Below are 17,669 nucleotides of genomic sequence, written 5' to 3'. Positions count from 1 at the left end.
ATCCCTGAGAAGGTTTGAGAAATGAGGGCTCTGTGCTGAGTCGTGTCCAGAGCACAGCATGCTGGAGCATATGGGGATGCAGCACCTTGCTGCACCTCCACCCGTGCTCTTACCTCGGAAATTCACCTCCCTTGGAAGGAAAATGTGTTGTGATCAGCATTGCTGTTCTGGGGTGGTTAGAGAGTGTCAGTTCACCCATTCATAGAAGATGATGTTAACATTGTGCTGGTAAGCAAACTCCCTTGTCTTCCCCACCACGCAGAAGGCTCAGTGGTAGGTGGCTCTCACCAGCCAGGCCAGCCCTGCTAGGGGTGTCATGGTCAGTGCCGTTACTGTCACTGCTGGTGTCAAACAGCATAGATCAGTGCTGAGACTTCAGCTCTCTGGATGCAGGGACACTGGCATTTCAGCTCTCACCAGGAGCGTGCTTTTGAAGTCAGTCTTCCAGCTGTCTTGTGCGTGTCGTGCACCATGATTAGCACTGCTCAGTGACCTTGGAGCACAGAAACTTGATTCTTTGCACTGAAATAAAAGATGTGATCCAGGAGCCACATAACACACTCTAGTGGCTTATGGGCATTTGGTCACTAGCCCTATACTGGAGAGAATAGGTATATGTATAGTGTACACATATATACATGTGGGTACACATATATGCATGTGTGTACACATATATATATGTGTATGGATGATTTATAGATATTAGATCCCCAGCACCATTTGTTCTGGTCTGAGGCTCTTATGCTGCATTACATTCCTGTTATTACACACTACATAGCTGTAGTCTTTAAATACTAAAGCAGAGTCATGGCAACCTTAACCTGCCATGAATCTTTGCAACCCATCCACAGGTCCCTCACTGAAAGGACCAACATGGCATGTCAGAGCAGCACAGCACCACGGAGTTATGCAGTATGAGCTCCATCAGTAGCGCCAACAAGATCACAAAATCACAAAACTGTTTAGGTTGGAAAAGACCTTTAAGGGCATCAAGTCCAACCATTAAGATGGCAAGTTCTGCTGTTTCTTTTTTTTTTTTTTTTTGCTTGGTGCCAATGGGCAAAGGTCTGGCCCAGCCCTCACCCCACCTCTATGGCTTCCCCACATCAGGACTGTGATCAGGTATCCTTCTTGATTAAATTCAGCAAATCAGGGCAATTCCTTAGGGTGTGAGGTACCATGAAACATCCATGCAACACCAACCACCTCCTCCATCATTTGGAAACAACAGCTGAGGCGTTTCTCAGTCTGTGCAATTCTCAATCTATTTCTTCAGTGTAGAGAGAGCCTGATGAGTCTGACACCTCCAGCAGCGCCGTACGTGCACTTGGGTAGCGTTAGCCCTAGTTTTCGTAGGTGTAAGTAGGGCAACCAAGCGGGGCCTGGCCTGGCAATACTAACAGCCCCAGAGGACAGAAATGATTGGAAAATATTGTGCAACATCAAGAAGGAGAAAGAGAGAGGGGTCTGGGAGGATGGCAGGACGTTGCAAAGGCAGGGAAAAATTATTTTTTATTCTTTTGCTTCAGGGTCTGGAACAGCACTTCGTTGCCCTGGATGGAGGTGAGGGGAGAGGAAAGCAAAAGGTGGAAATAAGTACGTATTTGTGCCAGCAGATGAATAGACAGAGAAAGACACAGCAGAAAGCAGCACTGCAAGGCAAATTTACACACTCAAGTATCTATGATCCGGTGCATGGACACAAAAGCTGTGGAAAATATCTCCATTTTCAAACAGAGTTTTAATTATTTGTAAAGACTTCAATTGTTCAACAGATAATGTCATGGATTGGTCCTCACAGTGTGAAGTGCAACCATCCAGAACCCCCACAGTATTATAAATAGGCTTCGGAGCTGGGATTGATTGATGTTTGGCATAAAATCTATTCCTCTGAGCATGTGTATTCCTTCTGTTCACCAGTTTCATACAAATATACTTGGGCTGATTTTTTATTCAAATCTCCAATTTATGTAGGGTTTAAACTGTTAAATATTTAAAGCCTTTTTCATCTTCCCCCCCCCCCCCCCCCCCCCTTTTCTGTTAGAGGTAACTAAATCTTTTGCCTAACACAAACAAGACTCGGATATTTAGTGCATTCCTGTGGGGGAGAGAAAGGGTTTATTAATTATATTGAGACTCAAATAATATGCTTCCTTGACACTAATGTTCAATCAGTTCCATCCGCAAGTATCCTATGGGATAGCTTTAAAGCCTTTATCAGGATCTAGATTACTGCGTTTATGGCTCCATAGAAGAAAGAATTTAATGAACGGCACTCTGAGTTTGAAAAGAGAATCTGAGTTAGAGTGATATCAAACTATATATAAAACTATAACAATGAGGAGTTATTTCAGGGGAGTCTCTGGGACTCTGTAATGAAACATCAAATAAAAGTAAGTATAATGTACCTCTTCGAGAATCTACATAAATATCCAAGACTCCTTGGATGGAGAATTCGTCCTTGTTGCACCTTGTCTGCATCTGACAGCAAAGATCTCAGAAGAGTTGTCTCTTTCGGAAAATTTCTCTCCCAAAGTCTTATTTAAGTTTTCATTTATCAAATCAATACACTCAAATAATCTTATTTTTGAATTTTTATGATATCAGCACTTTTGTTTCATCTGCCCTTTTTTTCCTAGCCTAAGTTAATGTATTTACCTACCATCACCCTTGTGGCTTTTACTAATTCATTTATGCATGCCTTTGTGTTGCAGCACCACCTAAGAGTCCTAGTCATGCGGCAAGACCCCATTATGTCTTTTTTTTTTTTTTTTTTTGTATTACAGTAAAATCTGGAGACATAGCTGAAGTAATGGCCATATTGTATAGTTTATCTACACATACGGAAACCTAACACCCATAACACATTGATAAGGATTGCCAGAGAAAAATAAAATAACTCAACGTGTCTGCCCTGGCACTTCTGGGGGATTCAGAGGCTTTGGCTAAGTTTCCCCTGTCCAGAGGAGGCCTGTGGCCCCGGGATGCTCTCCTTTCTTTGTTCCTCTGCCTCCAAGCTACCCAGCAGGAGTTTGTTATGGAAATACCCTTGGGATAGAAATCAGAGCTGACGACAGGTGCAATGTACAGGTCATGTCAAGTTTTCTTTAGGAAGGTTTCTTACCGTCCAAGCAGAAAGCCAGGTCCCCCATGCTGTCACTGCCAGCATTGGCAACGCAGAGCAATGCGGCCACGTGCTCCAGCGCAGAGTCCTCATTATATCACAGAAGTTCCACTCATCAGAGAAGCAGGACTGCTGGAAAACAGGCAAAACATAAGAATAATAATATCAGAAATTTAAAACCAAACAGTAGTAGGGTTTACAAGCAATCCAGCTTTAAAAACTGCATTGCTTAAAGCCCCTTAAAACAAAGCAAAACTCCTCTCTAAATCAGTAAATAAAAGTTGTTTATAGCAAACAATGTAATTGGAAATTCTAAGTTCTGAACTTTTCACAGATAAAAAATTCGCAGCTTATCGGTTATTTAAGCATCAACATTGCCCTAATTTGATTCTGCAGCGAATGTTAGACAGGTTTGTAACACAAGAGAAGCTAAATAGATTAGACCTGAAGAAAATGTGGAGGAATGTTAGGGAGGAAACCAGGCTACAGGTTTTGAAATTCTTGCCTAAAGGCAGGCTTCTGAGCTCCTACTTCGGCATTCAGATAATTAGCTTGAATTTTAAAAGTACTGAGAATTCAAGAGAACTGAAAAATGCTCTCCTCTGATAGATACCAGACCATCATCAGGTGTCTAGCTCTGGCTTCAAACTTCTTACTTACTGTCAATAAATTGTTGCATTATTTAGTGCCCAAAACACATGTATCATTTTAATTGTACAAGTATAGATTTCTCAAGCTCAGTTTTTCTCCATGTGTGAAACCTGTGCAAGGTCAGCCAACCACTCAGTAACCAAGAACAGGGCAAAATAGATGTTCCAATGCTCAGTGGAAGTTTAAACTAGGAATTAATTTATATATTGTAGCATTTGACAAACCTCAGCTCCTGATGTCTCAGCCTTAGTTTATAGTCACATCTGTTAGTTTAAAGCATTTTTAGTTTATTGAAGAAGCCTTTACAAAGAAAAAACAGATGATGAAAATCTCATCTGTCAAAACTGTTATTAAAACCGGTAACAGTGTGAGGTTTTGTTTAAATTGAAAGCATCATTTATTTTTTATCAAACATTTTATAAACAATAACATTTGAGAAGGATTTGGGGGACCTGGAGAGCCCTCAACAAAATGCAGCTCATTATGTTGCTTTGTTTAATGTGCTGCTCAGAGATCAGCAGTGGATGCTTTCCATTACCTCAATGGGAGGTATAGTAGCTGGTGTGACTAGAGAGGTGGAAGAATCACCTGTGCACAAATGCACGTTTATCAATCACAAAGAGAGTGGGGAATATCAAATGGCTGGGAACCATTCACATCAAGTGAAAAGGAAAATGGGTACAGGCAGATTCTCAGAGCTCTGCTTTTGCAGGTTTTTTTGGCCCAGGTGAGAGCCAAGTTTGCAATTTAATTCTCACAATGAAAAGTGATGATGGTGGAGAGGTCTGACATCCCACTCCAGAGCAGGGGATTATTGTTAAGGCCAGGGAGCAGAGGGGGAAAATACAACCCAAGGTTTCAGGGTGCAGCTGCCCATCCTAAGGCTGCTGTAAAGCTAACAGGTAGATCATCCAGCTCATCCCTCCTTCAGAAGGAGTAAGGAGGGGAAAGAAAAAAACCCTGCTCCACAGCTTGCTACCCAGAGCTGCTTTGCACAAGCAGAAACACCGTCAGCTTCTGTGGCAGGAGTGCAGAGCTGTGGGACACCGCGACGGCAGTGCTGCACTAACAGCAAGGTGTGCAGGGAGGAGGGTGGTGAGCATCTTTCATGAAAGCTACCTGCTGAAGAAAGATGGAGTGTTTTCTAACACAGCAGAGCTGATCACTTAAATTGCACAGCCAGACCGAGAATAATCTCACCTGGGCAGATCTCTGCAGGTTGTCGCAGATTTCTGAATAGCAGTTAAAATTAACCTTTTTTCATTTCAGATAATTTTGGCATTTCCACCTGCTCATATTTCTCTGTGAGCCTCAGAGTATGAAAATATATGTGAGGTTTCCAGACCCAGTCAATTCTGAAATTCAAAAGCAGGCTAATGCACCTTTCCAAAAATGCTATGCCACGCATTTCTAAAAGCTTCAATGTCTTCATCTTCAAAAACTCTGGAAAAAGAACAAAATTCTGGCATTTTTTTTCTTAAATTCTTTATTGCAATATGAGCGCTCCACACTTCTGTAAAACAGAAGTGCCTTTACCAGCCCAATCTGGAGCAGGCTACTAGAAGTTCATAAGGGCAGGGGATGTTTTTTAGGCAGAAGATATCACACTAACATCATAAATACTGTCTTTCCTGCAGGATTACTAAATGGGGTTTAAATGAGTCAAAACAAGGTTCATAGAACAACTTTCACATTGCAGAAAACTAAGGAAAAGAACATTTACAAACAAAGCAATTGACTTTGTTGATCGTTTTAATCCCTTGGCTGCTGTTCCAAACATTTATGGTTGAATTAAACTAACGATGGGAAGATCTCAGAGGATTCAGGCTGGCAAGTGGGAATGGTGTTTTCCAAAACATTCAGCATTAACCTAACTCTGCTCCATTGAAGTAAAACTCCCATTGACTTCAATGGGAGCAGAGTTGCACCATGGCTAACCGTCCCTGCAGGAACAGCAGAGATTCCCTTTTAACAGCCTGCAAGCCCTCCCACAGTGCTCGCTGTGCTCCGTGCTTGAAAAGCCACCAGCAGCCCCCAGAGCAGCAGTATGTGCCTATCTTGGTGCATATATTCTGAAAACAGGGATGTTTGGGATCCAGCTGTTCCTGTGTGGTTTCCTTGTATTGTTTTGCTGTTGAAAGAATGAAAGAAAAAAAACCTGCCCCAAAAGTTTAGATATTTATTGCAAACTATCTGTTCTTTTTCAAGCCATCCCATAATTTGAGATCAGCCCACCCCCTCCCTCTGTGGGACACGGACTTTTTGTATTTTATCTCCATTTATGGTTATTGCATTGTAAACATGCAGCAAGCAGAAGTTATCATTTGCATATCTCTGAGAATTAGCCAGAAAGCTTCTCTCTCCATAAATGATTTATACTGCAACCATAACAATCGAGTGTCTGCTCTAGTCTGAAATACCCTTTTAAAATATATGCCCTGATCTTTGACCTGGAAGGCAGAGCTGATTAAGATATGCATGGAAAACATTCAGTTATGAAGTAGAGATTAGCTGGGGATCAAGTAGTGATAAAGAAAGAGCAGCAGAAAGATAAATACCAAAGGAGGACTCTATCCATTAGCTAGACATGGGCTTACATTAGAATATTTTATCTAATCCTACTCCAAACTTTGGAATTTATATTCAAAATACTTCTAGTTTTAGACGCGGCTTTACAAAACCAAAATCTTGATTCATGGGGTTTTACAAGATCCAAGCTACTTAGTTTGCCTCTTCGTGCAACTGGAAATTTGATTTTTCCAAATTAAATCAAGTTCTTACGACTGTCTTTAGTCCTGCCTGTTCCAAAACCTTTGAGTCATTACAGTGGTACTTCAAATCTGCTGAGGCATGTAGGATTTTGGATAGCTGATTTTTCCTGAGCAGATGTGCATACACAGACACAGGCACACACACACAAACGTATTTCACACACATAATTAGCTAAAACAGTGCATGTTAGAGATACCCCCGGTGACACACAAGAAGAGTTGTTTTCTTTTGCCAGAGACTCTGCCTCATGTAGGTATATTGTTCAGAGCTCAGAACTGTGCAGTGAAGGAAACTGCTGCCTTGGGACATTGTCCTCTTTGTTGGAAAAGTTGGAAAATAATGATGAGGCTGAGAGTAGGAAGCTGGTAATTCACTTAAACCGACATTTCCAAAGTGGGTCATTAACTTCTTTCAAAGCTGGTCCTCAATCTCTTTCCCTCTCTGTTTTTTGAACAAGCATGTGTGATACTAATTCATGCGCGAGGCCACATCTAAAGTACAGAGAGTTCACGTGTGACTCAAGTTAATGGGGTCTTGGCTTGGCACATGCAAAATGCTCCAGGAAACAAAACATGGCCTTGGAACTCCCCTGGGGCATCCACACATGTGGATTACACTTGCGATGACTTTGGAGCAGGACAGACTTGTCCAGATTGTATGCTGAAGGTCTCTGCATAGTCCCAGCCATTTGTTGCAGAAGATGGCAGGTGTCACACGTACCCCAAGACAGGGTTCAGATGCTCTCAACTGCACTAAGGCTTGCCAAGGGTAATGCTCTTTATCGGGAAGTGCTCCTTCCATGGAGTTTCTGCCTCATTAACTCATGAATTAGCTCAGCAGTTAAGTAGAGGTATCCTATTTGGTTATTCTGGAAAACACCCAAACACCATTTGGGGTGTGAGCTGTTACAGGAATGAGCTGGTTTTCTGGTTTAAGGAACTCCTCTGCTTTGGTGTTTTCTAGTTATTTCAGCATCATCCTTATCACAAGCTAGAGGAGGTAAACTAAAAGATGTATTTTCAAAACCTCACAACACAGTTGCATTTGTTATAAAAGCATCTGAGGAGAAATAGAATAGACCTCAGTTCTGTCTCCTTATCTGGTGATCCAGCTGGCAGCTCCTTTAGACAGTTACCTAATTCTGTAATTATGTAAATAAAAAATGTACCTAATTATTGGGATCCCACCTTTTACATCCTCCAGTTGTATTTAGAAAAAAAGAACCTGGTCTGAGGTCACTTGTGTGCTTTTACACCCAGGTTCTTTTCTTGGGCTCCTTCCAGCTCCACTCACGTACCAAATTCCTTCATGTGTCCTTTGCCTGAGCCAATTTTCCTTCTCCCTGTAACTAGAAGGAAGACTGAAAGCTCTCCCCATTGCACCATTGACCACTTTGGTACTTGCTGTTTCCAGACTTAATGTATTATGAAGTTTGGGAGATCTATGCTCAAGTCCTGGGTAAAGCTTCTTCATACACAACATCTTACATTTCTATGAAGTATGGAACTTGGCAGTTGCGTGTCATATGCTGACATAGATGATACTGATGCAAGAAGATCATTAATGACTTCGGCTGAAGCCAGCTGTGATGACAGCCACTTTGCCATGATAATAGTTTGGGATGACCAACTCCCAGGCTACTCTTTGGGAGATGATGGGGTATGTTCTGCCTAAGAAAGGTAGCATCACAGACTGGGTGATGTCCTCTTTAGGAGGAAAAAACACACGACTGTTGCAATATGTAATGAATCTTCTGCTCTAGACTTCTTGCCTGTAATGGCGATAGAGTGTGTTTTGAAGCATTGGGGTCTGTGGCATATCCTGGTCACCCTATGAAGCCAACTGAGAGAGGAAAGAGCTTTCAGGACTCGTATTTCACTTGACTGATCACACAACGGTATGACTCATTTGAATGCATTTGTTCACATGAAGTTCAGATTTTTCATTTTAGAAAAGCAAAGGCAGTTTTCCATTGCTTTCTCTCACCTGCCAAAGCACGCTTCCTAATCCAGTGTCTGGAGCCTCAGTCAACAATTTAAACATCTTGTTAAAATTTCAGCTAGCAAGGACAGAACTTGCCAACAAGGCTTCTCTCACCAGCTCCAGAGTGATTCACGAGCTTTTTAACAAACTTACTTGGTGGGTTTAGACCTTTAACGGAGCCCAATAAAAGGAGGAGCAATGCACTGGAATTTTCTGCATAACTCACATAATGATTTGCAAATCTTTTCATAGCCAAGCCTGTCTTATGAGCCATGAAGAGACTGCTGGGCAAGGAAGGGTCTTCACCTTTCAAGATCTGCAGAGCATTCTCCTTTTCCTTTTCCTACTACCACTCACTCCTCCGATCTCACAGGTTCTGTAATTCTGATTTCTCTAGTTTTAAATTTTTGCACTTTAATGGTTAAAATTGCCTCTTCTAGCCTTCACAACACAAATCCACATGTTTCTTGGCTACTTTTCAGCTGCCTCTGATCATGGCCATCCACAGCTTGGATGAAGTTATGCAATCTTGCCAACATTTAATTGACCATGATCTGAAAAGCTGCTGCATTGTTCTGTTTTAAAAGTGTGGCCTCAACACAAGAGCCCTGTGTTTGCGCTGAATGCACATTTCCACTGAGAGGACGCTTCCAGCAGAGGTTTGCCAGTGCCACTCGGGTACAGCTAGTGTGTGGAGGTATTTTGCCTGCTTAAGATACCCAGCAAGTAGAGGCTGGGCATGGTTGTGGCTCAGAGCCTTCTCTCATCTACACAGAGCTTTGTTCCCACCTGTCTTTCTTAATTATGGTAACCACTGGAGGCTGCTAGGTTTGCCTGTGATGCCAGCTCCAGCGTGCCTTTTCTCTCCTTGCTGATCTGCTCTGCCAGGTTATCTCTGACCTGCTGTACTTGACTGCTACTGACTGTCAGACTTTGATTTTAGTAGGCAGCAAAAAATCTCCCACCTCTCAAGCTTTTTTTTTTCCGTAAAGATTAATTTTTGAGCTCTTGGTTCATAGTGGGTTTTAAATGGTTACAGACCATATACTGAGCAACAATTTGCCCAGGTTTAGTGAGATCCAAGAGACCCCCGGCTTTTCATCACAGATGATCTGTCATTTCCCAGGCTAGGGGGCTCGTGTTTAATATGATTAGGGTGGCATTTGGATTCATTTTCCGATGGCATAATGCATTGTCCTTCAGATGCTCTGGAGATATACCTTGAAACAGGTTGGAGGACTTGCACTGGCTCATGACATATTTTACCTGTGTTTAGAGGATAAGACCAACTCACGACATTCACTCCTTGCTGCTTGCGAGAGGTCACAGCAACAGAGGTACTCTCACTCACCCCTTCCTTTTCATTAGCTCTCTCCTTAGCTGTTCCCAGAGTCTAGAGGCAGGTCTATGCAATGCAAATCTCTTGGCTGCGGAAGCACTGCAGTAAGTCAGAGCATCTCCGAAGGCAGGGTAACCTGGCTGGCTGCCGGCTCTGTCTAGAGCGCCGAAGGGAGACAGGACTTTCCCTGGGAGCTACGGGCAAGAAAAGCATATTTTCTGGTCTTCTGGTACTTTACGTGAATCGCGCATTCTATCAAAAGATGTGATATAATCGCTATTTTGGGAAGCAGGCTATCAGATCCGAACAGTGTGGCTTCACAGAACATCCTTGGCTGCTAGGCACTACCTTGCCTCCAGAGCAGTAAGAGGCTATGTTCCTTACCCATAAATCTCATCCAACTTTAGTGCTCAACTTCTGATTTCTCAGCATCGAGTTTGGCTGCCTCCTACTTCTGACTTTCTATCCTTAGCACAATTCACAGGCTTTCAGCTATCTCACACTTCTCGCTCTCTAATCTTAGCATCGCTTCTAACTATAGAGTGGCTTCTAGCTTCAGGGTCTCTCACTTTTGTTCAGGCTCTTTCTGGTACATGGCCAAGTAGGTGAAAGACTCAAGAAGGGGGAAGGGGAGAGCTAGCACTGCTTTCAGATGTTGCAGGCTGGAGCTGAGCCCATCTCAGTAGCCATCGTCATTTTTTTGACACTTCCCTGAGATGTGCAAAAACGTTTGGTCAGAAGTTGATGTCTTTCCTGCCTTGCTGATACCTGAACAAGCTGACATTGGGTCCGTGCTAACAGTGTTCTCCATTCTCTGGGAATTTTCCCAAGACTGTGAAGTTATTTTCATAAAGATCCACTTAAGCAAATTTCATCTGTGTTCAGGATCTGCCTCATCTTAGCCAGCTTGGCTGATTTCATAAGCCACAAGCTGCTCCTCTGTCAAGTGTCTTCCTGGTTTATCTCTATTTGTACCAAAGGGTGTCTGTAGAGGTTGTATCAACTTTCCTGAGTGAAACAGTTCTTCATCAAATAAGGGCTTCATATGTGGCTTTCTCTTCCACATGTGTCATATGCGGACTTAGACTTGGTTTACTGAAGGGAAAAAAAGACACGATGTCTTGATTTTTCTGATCTTTTTCAATGCCCAGTTTTGATATCCAAATAAAAAAAAAAAGAAAAATAAAAAGAAAAAAAGACTCCTTCCCCTAGTTCCCTCTCACCAAGCACAAACCTAAATCTCAGCTTCATCTTTAAAACACTTTTACTTCAGGATATGCTGTCAAGGATAAGCCATTACTCAAATTATCTTGCAAATACATATAAATCCTGCCAGCTACCACATTATATGGGATGTACTGGTATGGGCAGCACTGACTTTGTGTCACTGATCCCCAAAGAGGAACTGAGATTCAAAGTGAGACTCCTTGGTATGAAAAACCTTAGTCAGAGCCTGGAGGAAGGCAAAGGCACAAAAGTGGCAGAAGGATTTCCGTGCTGATCTTCCTGCTCTAAAGTAGGACAGAAAAGGAATTGTGTGCTCTCTTTTCCTGGACAAGAAAAGTCAGCTGAGTTCAAAGTACATGGGATCAGCCAAAGTGAGATCTTTTCTCTCTGACCTGGAGCCAGTGGAAGTAGGAAAGTCCCAGCAAAAGCCACTGATGGGCTCAAGTGCACAGCAACCCCAGCTGGCGATAAGGCAGACCCAACCTGCAGTGGTCAGGCAAAAGATGATGACAGTGGTGAGGTCTGCCTGGTCCAAATGGCTGGGGAAGAGCTCTTGGATGACAGAAAATGCAGAACGAGGAGTACCTGTATCCTGTAAGCATGAGAAATCTGAATTAAAGTTGCTTAAATCCTAACATGGTTCTGCAAACTCAGTGGTGGGTTTTTTTTTTCCAGATTGTAAAAATATATATCAAGACACACTGTCTGGAGGGAACCTCATTTTTTAATTCTTCAGACCCTTGTGAGCACTTCAAGGAGCACAGAAGGAAGTCAAGTAGCTTAACTTAATGAATAAAATAAAGCAGTTGAGAAATACTGTCTCTCAAATAACCAGAAGGACCTCAAGACATCTTTGAGTCATTAAAAATGAAATAAGCATCTTCCTGGCTTGCTTGTACTTACCTGAATTGTGATCCATGAGAGGAGATGAATTTGGCATGCGTAGTGAAGAGAAATGTGGATACAGTATGGATAATTCAACTCATTTTATATTTATAGGAATATTATGTGAGGTGCTCCAAAGTGTTGTAGCAAAGGCCTAGCTCTCATAACATGCCCGTAAAAGACAGAATCACCAGTTCAGTAATATTTCTTGACACAAAGTGTTCACGGTTTGGAAAGAATGACAGATACTTGGAGTTAACTGAAATGGGGGTAAAACCAAAAATCTTCATACAATCCCATGCAGTCAGATTTATCACACCTGTCACTGGCTACCTGAAAATTAGTTGGTTTAGTCTAAGAAAATACAGGTTCCCTCTGTAATTAATGGAGGGAGATTGGACTCTTGAGAGGTGATTTGTCCTGACCCAAGGCTGCTCCTGAAAATAGATGTGATGAATTCTCCCCTTCTTTAAGTACTCACCTCTTCCATTTACAGCAAGAGGAGCTGAGAAGAGTAGCTCAGACCAGATGCTAACTAAAGTTAGGTGCAATGAATCCCATCTGCAGATGGGTGAAGTAAGCAGAATACACTGTCAGCTGTAATGAGTGGCAAGGAGACTAGCTCTTGACATTACTGAAGGCCAAGTAAAGCTTTCTGTGATTTGGCAGCGCCAGGTTTCCTCTCCTTAGTTCTGTAATACATTTATTTGCTACTTTTATAATTTCCACAGGCATATATCCATGTTCCAGTTACTGAGATGACGTTTGCACCAGCATGATTCATGCTGTCAATTCCTGTCTCAAGTTAGATTCAAGCAAAGTTTATTTTGGGAGCAGTGGATGCATACCTACCAAGAGTATGGAGGTGCAGGAGAAAACAGTCTTCTGCCAACTGCTAAGACAGTAAAAATTTGGGTTTCCCGTCACTAGAGAGCCAAAGTGGTGGTCAGGCACAACACAGATGGGCTTTCTGCTTCCTGCTGGATGGCCTGTGCATATATCGATGTTCTTTACACACAGAGGTTGCTGGAGCCTGCAATATTAACCAAATACAGACTGTTAGAGCTCGGTCTCTCCAAAGTTAACTGATCCTCTGATTTCCCTGGTGGGTAGTCATAATACTTGTCTTGACAAGGCATATCCCAGATTGCAGTATCTGTCTGGACAACCTGTTCCTCTCTGCATGGTACAGATATCCAGGTGCAGAGGAATGAAGCTGGGTTAATTAACAATATCCAGTTGTGGGCTGGCTTCAGGGGCAGTGGGTTGGCTGATGGGGATAAGGTGCAGCTGTGGCTGCTTCCTGCTAAGTAGTTAAATAGCTCTAAGGGGGATGGAAGAGGAGCACTGGAGGAAGAGAGATGTGGAAGAAGCAGAGGGAGGAGAGAGAGTGTGCCCTGGATGGAGGTGAGATGAGGAGAAGGATGCAGTAGAGGGACTGACCTGAAGAGGATGAAGAAACAGCCTGGACAGTAGATGAACTGTTGAAACCTTGTGGGGAGTTGGTGGCTGTGCTGGGGCAAGGCACTACTTACTGAAGTTAACCTGGGATGGGATGGTAAAAGCCTTGTTGCAGCTGGCTAGTTTTGAGAGTGCTGCAACATTCAGATATTCACAGGAATATATACTAGGGGAAGCAGTGCTGGGGAGAGATGAAAAAGCAAGAGCAGGCAGCATGGTCTGAGCTAATGATCAGAGAGTGACCTAGGAGAAGATGACATCTTTTTTGGTCCTGCTGCAATGGCATCTCATATTTTTAATCTGCAACTGTACTTGTGTGAAATACATAACAAATAAAATACCAGATACTTATGGAAAATATGTGCATGGTCTTTGGGCCAGGAGCTGGGACACCCTTTGCCATGTGGCTGAGCAGAAGGCTTGCTCTGCCTCTCTTCCTCTAGTCCAGGGAAGCTTGTGTGTTCCCAGTAGAGCAAAACGGCTTCAAGAGTGTGAAGACCTCCCTCCCACAACCCACCCCAGAACAGCTTGTAAGCCTGCAGCAGGGCAGCCTCGCTTTACAGTATGGAGAGCTGTCTCCAGCAGGCATGCTGGAAGGGATGTTTGACACGTGGATGGCTCCAAGGTTGGTGTTTTTCTACCCCAGCCCTCTTGAGCAGCCTTGGTTTGCACTTACAGAACAAAATCTTTTTGAAGGAACAAAATATGTTTGCTGGTAAAACACTGCACAGAGTCTCTTGGGTGCTTGAATTCTTTCTGTAAAGAGAGCCAAATAAATTAGTTTTAAAACTCTTGATCTGGGTTGGGGTGTTTTGCTGTTTTTTGTTGTGGGTTTTTTTTTTCTTTGTGATTTGTTTATTTTTTTAATGTGGTTCCATACACATCACTTCCGGTGTACTGCAATCAAAAGGGATGCAAAAAACCAGCTGAGGAAGCAATATAGGTGGTGAAGGTAGTATGGAGGTGGGAATATGGAGCTGGAAGCCACTAGCTGAATCTGTTACATCCTCTCTTTCCTCTTTTTATTTTTGCAACTCTCCTAATTCTTTACTTTTACTTGTCAAGGCAGGGATTCTCATCTTACCTAGCTGCAAAGCATGGAGCTTACACAGTGATTAATCACATCACTCCTTTACTTTTTTGCATTGCCATTCAAATGTCAACAACCCTCAGGAGGTTCCTATGGTGCTTGCAAACAAGTGTTATCCTGTTTTCCCAGATAAGGAAACTAAGACAGTGGTCACCATTTCCCAAATATAGTTACTAAATCCATGTCCTGTCATCTACATATTTAATTTAAATGCCTGAAGATGGAATGACCCATTGTGGTGGAAGCTCTCCTTTTGCCCCAAGCAAGTACTGTTCCCTGCTGAAAATAAGGATAGGCATGTTCAGGCAATTGCCTCATCAGAGAGACAGAGTAGTCACACTGAGGAGTATATAGTATTTTAGCATCACATTACAATGAATAAATCTGAGCAAACACAATATGTGATTATGAAATGCTTCCTTGTTTGTTTTTACATCTCAGTATGTGCTGGGAAACTGCTATTAAAATACTAACAATATTAGCTTTGGTATATTTGCTCAGTAGCTCAAATGCTACTAGACTACATGGCCTGAGAGGAAATGCCTTGTTCAGACTCATTTTCAGTATAGCAGCTAGAAGACTCATGAAAACTACATCTAGCTTTTTTTTAATAATAAAATATCCTTATAATATTTATTAATGTGAAATGTGCAGTTAAATGTTTGATGAAAGAACTATTGTATGCTTGGGTTTACAGTAAACAGATAAAGCTCTTAAAGTGAAGTTGAAGCAAGTGGAATATTTGCTGAGATTTGGCAAGAAGAAATATCGTAAATAATTCAAAGAGTGTAACTTGATTCTAGATTTTTCTGGGCTATGTGGCATATGGCCCTTCTGGTTTTGTTTTATTTAGGTTTGCTGCCTCTGTTATGTAACTGTTCTTTTTAGCCGGTAATTAAACTTCAAGGTCAACCAGGAATTAAGCAGAGAGGAAGTTTGGGTAATGGAAAAGAGTGAGGATGGACCCTGCTGCATTACAACACTCCCTTCCTCCTAACTCACTCATCTGTTGATAAGGACAGGACAGGGAAGGATGAACCCGAAACCTCCTGCGGAGCCAGAAGATGTGGGCAGACAGGCATTGGTGTGCCAGCTCCAGAGCAGCACTGCTTCTCCAGCACGTGGCCAGCCAGGAGATGCTGCAGCTGGAGCATGGTCTGCCAGAAGCTGCTGCACCGAAACGATTGCTTACAGAGGGTGTCCTGGCTGATGACACTCTTATATAGACCCTCTTTTCTGAATTATGCACGTTGAGTTCCATGTACATCTGCCTCTGTATGTGAAGCCTGTTTATGCTTTGGCTCATTCAAAACAGGTACTGGGCACTTAAATGTTTATTTTCAAAAGAAGTGGTCTCTGCCTCACGGGTTTGGATTTCACCTGGCTCTTGTTGTTGAGTACTGATGATTTGTTTGCGGGTGGGTGGCATACTCCCAAAGTAGAGCTCCAAGGAAAGGACAGGTCCAGTGCCCAGAAAAGGGCCAGGTCTACCCTGTACCCTGGGCATCAGCCCCATCCCATGGCTCCTCCTTCCACCCACATTCCACTTTTTCCCTGTGCCCTGCAGCGCATTGTAGCCTACCTGTTGAGTGGTCTGAGTGTTTAAAAAAATATTTTGGTTTGTTGTTTGCAGGGTTTTTTTTCTTTAACTCTGGCCCTGCTCTCACTTCACTGATGGTGTGCCCACGTGCACCCTTGTTGAAGTGTAGCTGGAAGGGCGATGGGCTTTAGCAGAGGGGTGGGCACGTGGGGCACAGCCAGCAGCTCCCTGTGCTGCCCTTGCACCTAAAACTGCTCTTGGAGCTGCACCCTCCATTTCCCTGCTGAAACAGTGAAAGCATTTGGTCACCTGCTTTACGTGTGTCTTGCAGTACTGAATTAGCACCATGACATGCGTGGTGCTTTGGCTGTGCAGAAACTGTTACATCATTTCTCATGAGGTGTCGCTGAAAACCTGGTTCGCATTTGAATTGCCTCTATTATTTTTGGAATTTTTTCATTTAGAGCTCCTCAGGTGAATAGTGCTGTGTAAGTGCTAAGTGTTATTATTTATTAGTCGCATATATTCTGTAATTACTTTGCAAATATGATCATTATATTTGAAGTTACAGAGTACTTCAAACATTAATTGCCAAATAACTTGCAGATTTCAGATCTGATACACAAACCTAATCATCAGTCATTAAGCATTAAAGAAGAGAGCACTGGAAATATATTAAATTACTTCAGATCACTGATTAAACCTAATCCTTGGAAACTCCTAAAAGCCTATTGAGGCATGAGATTCACTTCCAAGTGACCATTGGGAATTTAGCCCTGAAACACAGCAGACTGCCTTAATTCTCTGGGATATCACACTTCTCTGATCCTGTGAAATGGTCCTTTCGAGGAGTCCTGCCCCAGCCACAGCAAAGTCTTAGTTCAGTTTACTTGGTGGCCAGCTTTATGGCAATGCTTTCTCCCCAGGCAGGCAGCATCTTCATCTCTACAACTGTATTCGCCCTGACAGCATGAAGGAGAAATGAGAGAAATAACACAGGAGGTCAGCAGCAGTCTGCGAGGGCCTCAGCCCCAAATCTCATGCTTCCCAAGCACTGTACTGTGCTTTCTCCCCTGGTATTTGAGTAATTCTTGCATTAATGCTTGGATGATAAAGCATGCTGGATTCTTTTAGTGGGGAAAATGGATAAAGCTGGTTTCAGCAGCCCAGGCAGTGGTGCTCCCCTCACCCCACCCTCCCAGTTTCCTGCATTCCCTTCCTTTTAGCGGTGCAGCCTGCGGAGCAGAGGAGAGGATGAGAAACACAGGGATGCTGGGCCTGTTCCACACTACCCCGGCATCTCCGGGCTGGCATTCAGCAGTGGCAGCATGCGGCTCCGGGGAGGCGTTGGGTGCTGGATGGCTCCCCAGCGTCTGTCATTGTGCTTGACGCCGTGCTCCTTTCCAGAGCGGTGGGCTGGAGTGACAAGACAAAGACACAGGCAGCGTGTGAAATCTCTCTCCTGCCTTTTTCAGACTCGCTGAAAATCTTCTCCCTGCCTTTGCTGTGGTCACCATGACATCTCCTCAGCAAGGACCTGCCTACGCCTGTGCTAAAACTGGTAGCGATGCTTGTGTTTCCAGGCATGGTCCCAGCC

The 17,669-nt window shown here is 43.2% G+C and overlaps 1 long non-coding RNA gene across 3 annotated transcripts in view; it reads left to right on the top strand.

Moving 5' to 3' along the window:
* LOC308056481 overlaps positions 1-17,669 on the top strand; it is a 111,932-nt gene that overhangs the window by 41,079 nt on the left and 53,184 nt on the right. For all 3 annotated transcript variants that reach the window (XR_013924849.1, XR_013924850.1, XR_013924851.1), the window contains exon 3: positions 1-17,669. This exon is cut by the window's left edge and continues 12,317 nt beyond it; it is cut by the window's right edge. This is a non-coding gene — a long non-coding RNA (uncharacterized lncRNA).

This window comes from Falco punctatus (assembly GCF_963210335.1).
Source record: "Falco punctatus genome assembly, chromosome: Z".
Taxonomy (NCBI): domain Eukaryota; kingdom Metazoa; phylum Chordata; class Aves; order Falconiformes; family Falconidae; genus Falco; species Falco punctatus.
The sequence above is the reverse complement of the archived record's forward strand: the minus strand, read 5'-3'. Positions and strand labels throughout refer to the sequence as shown.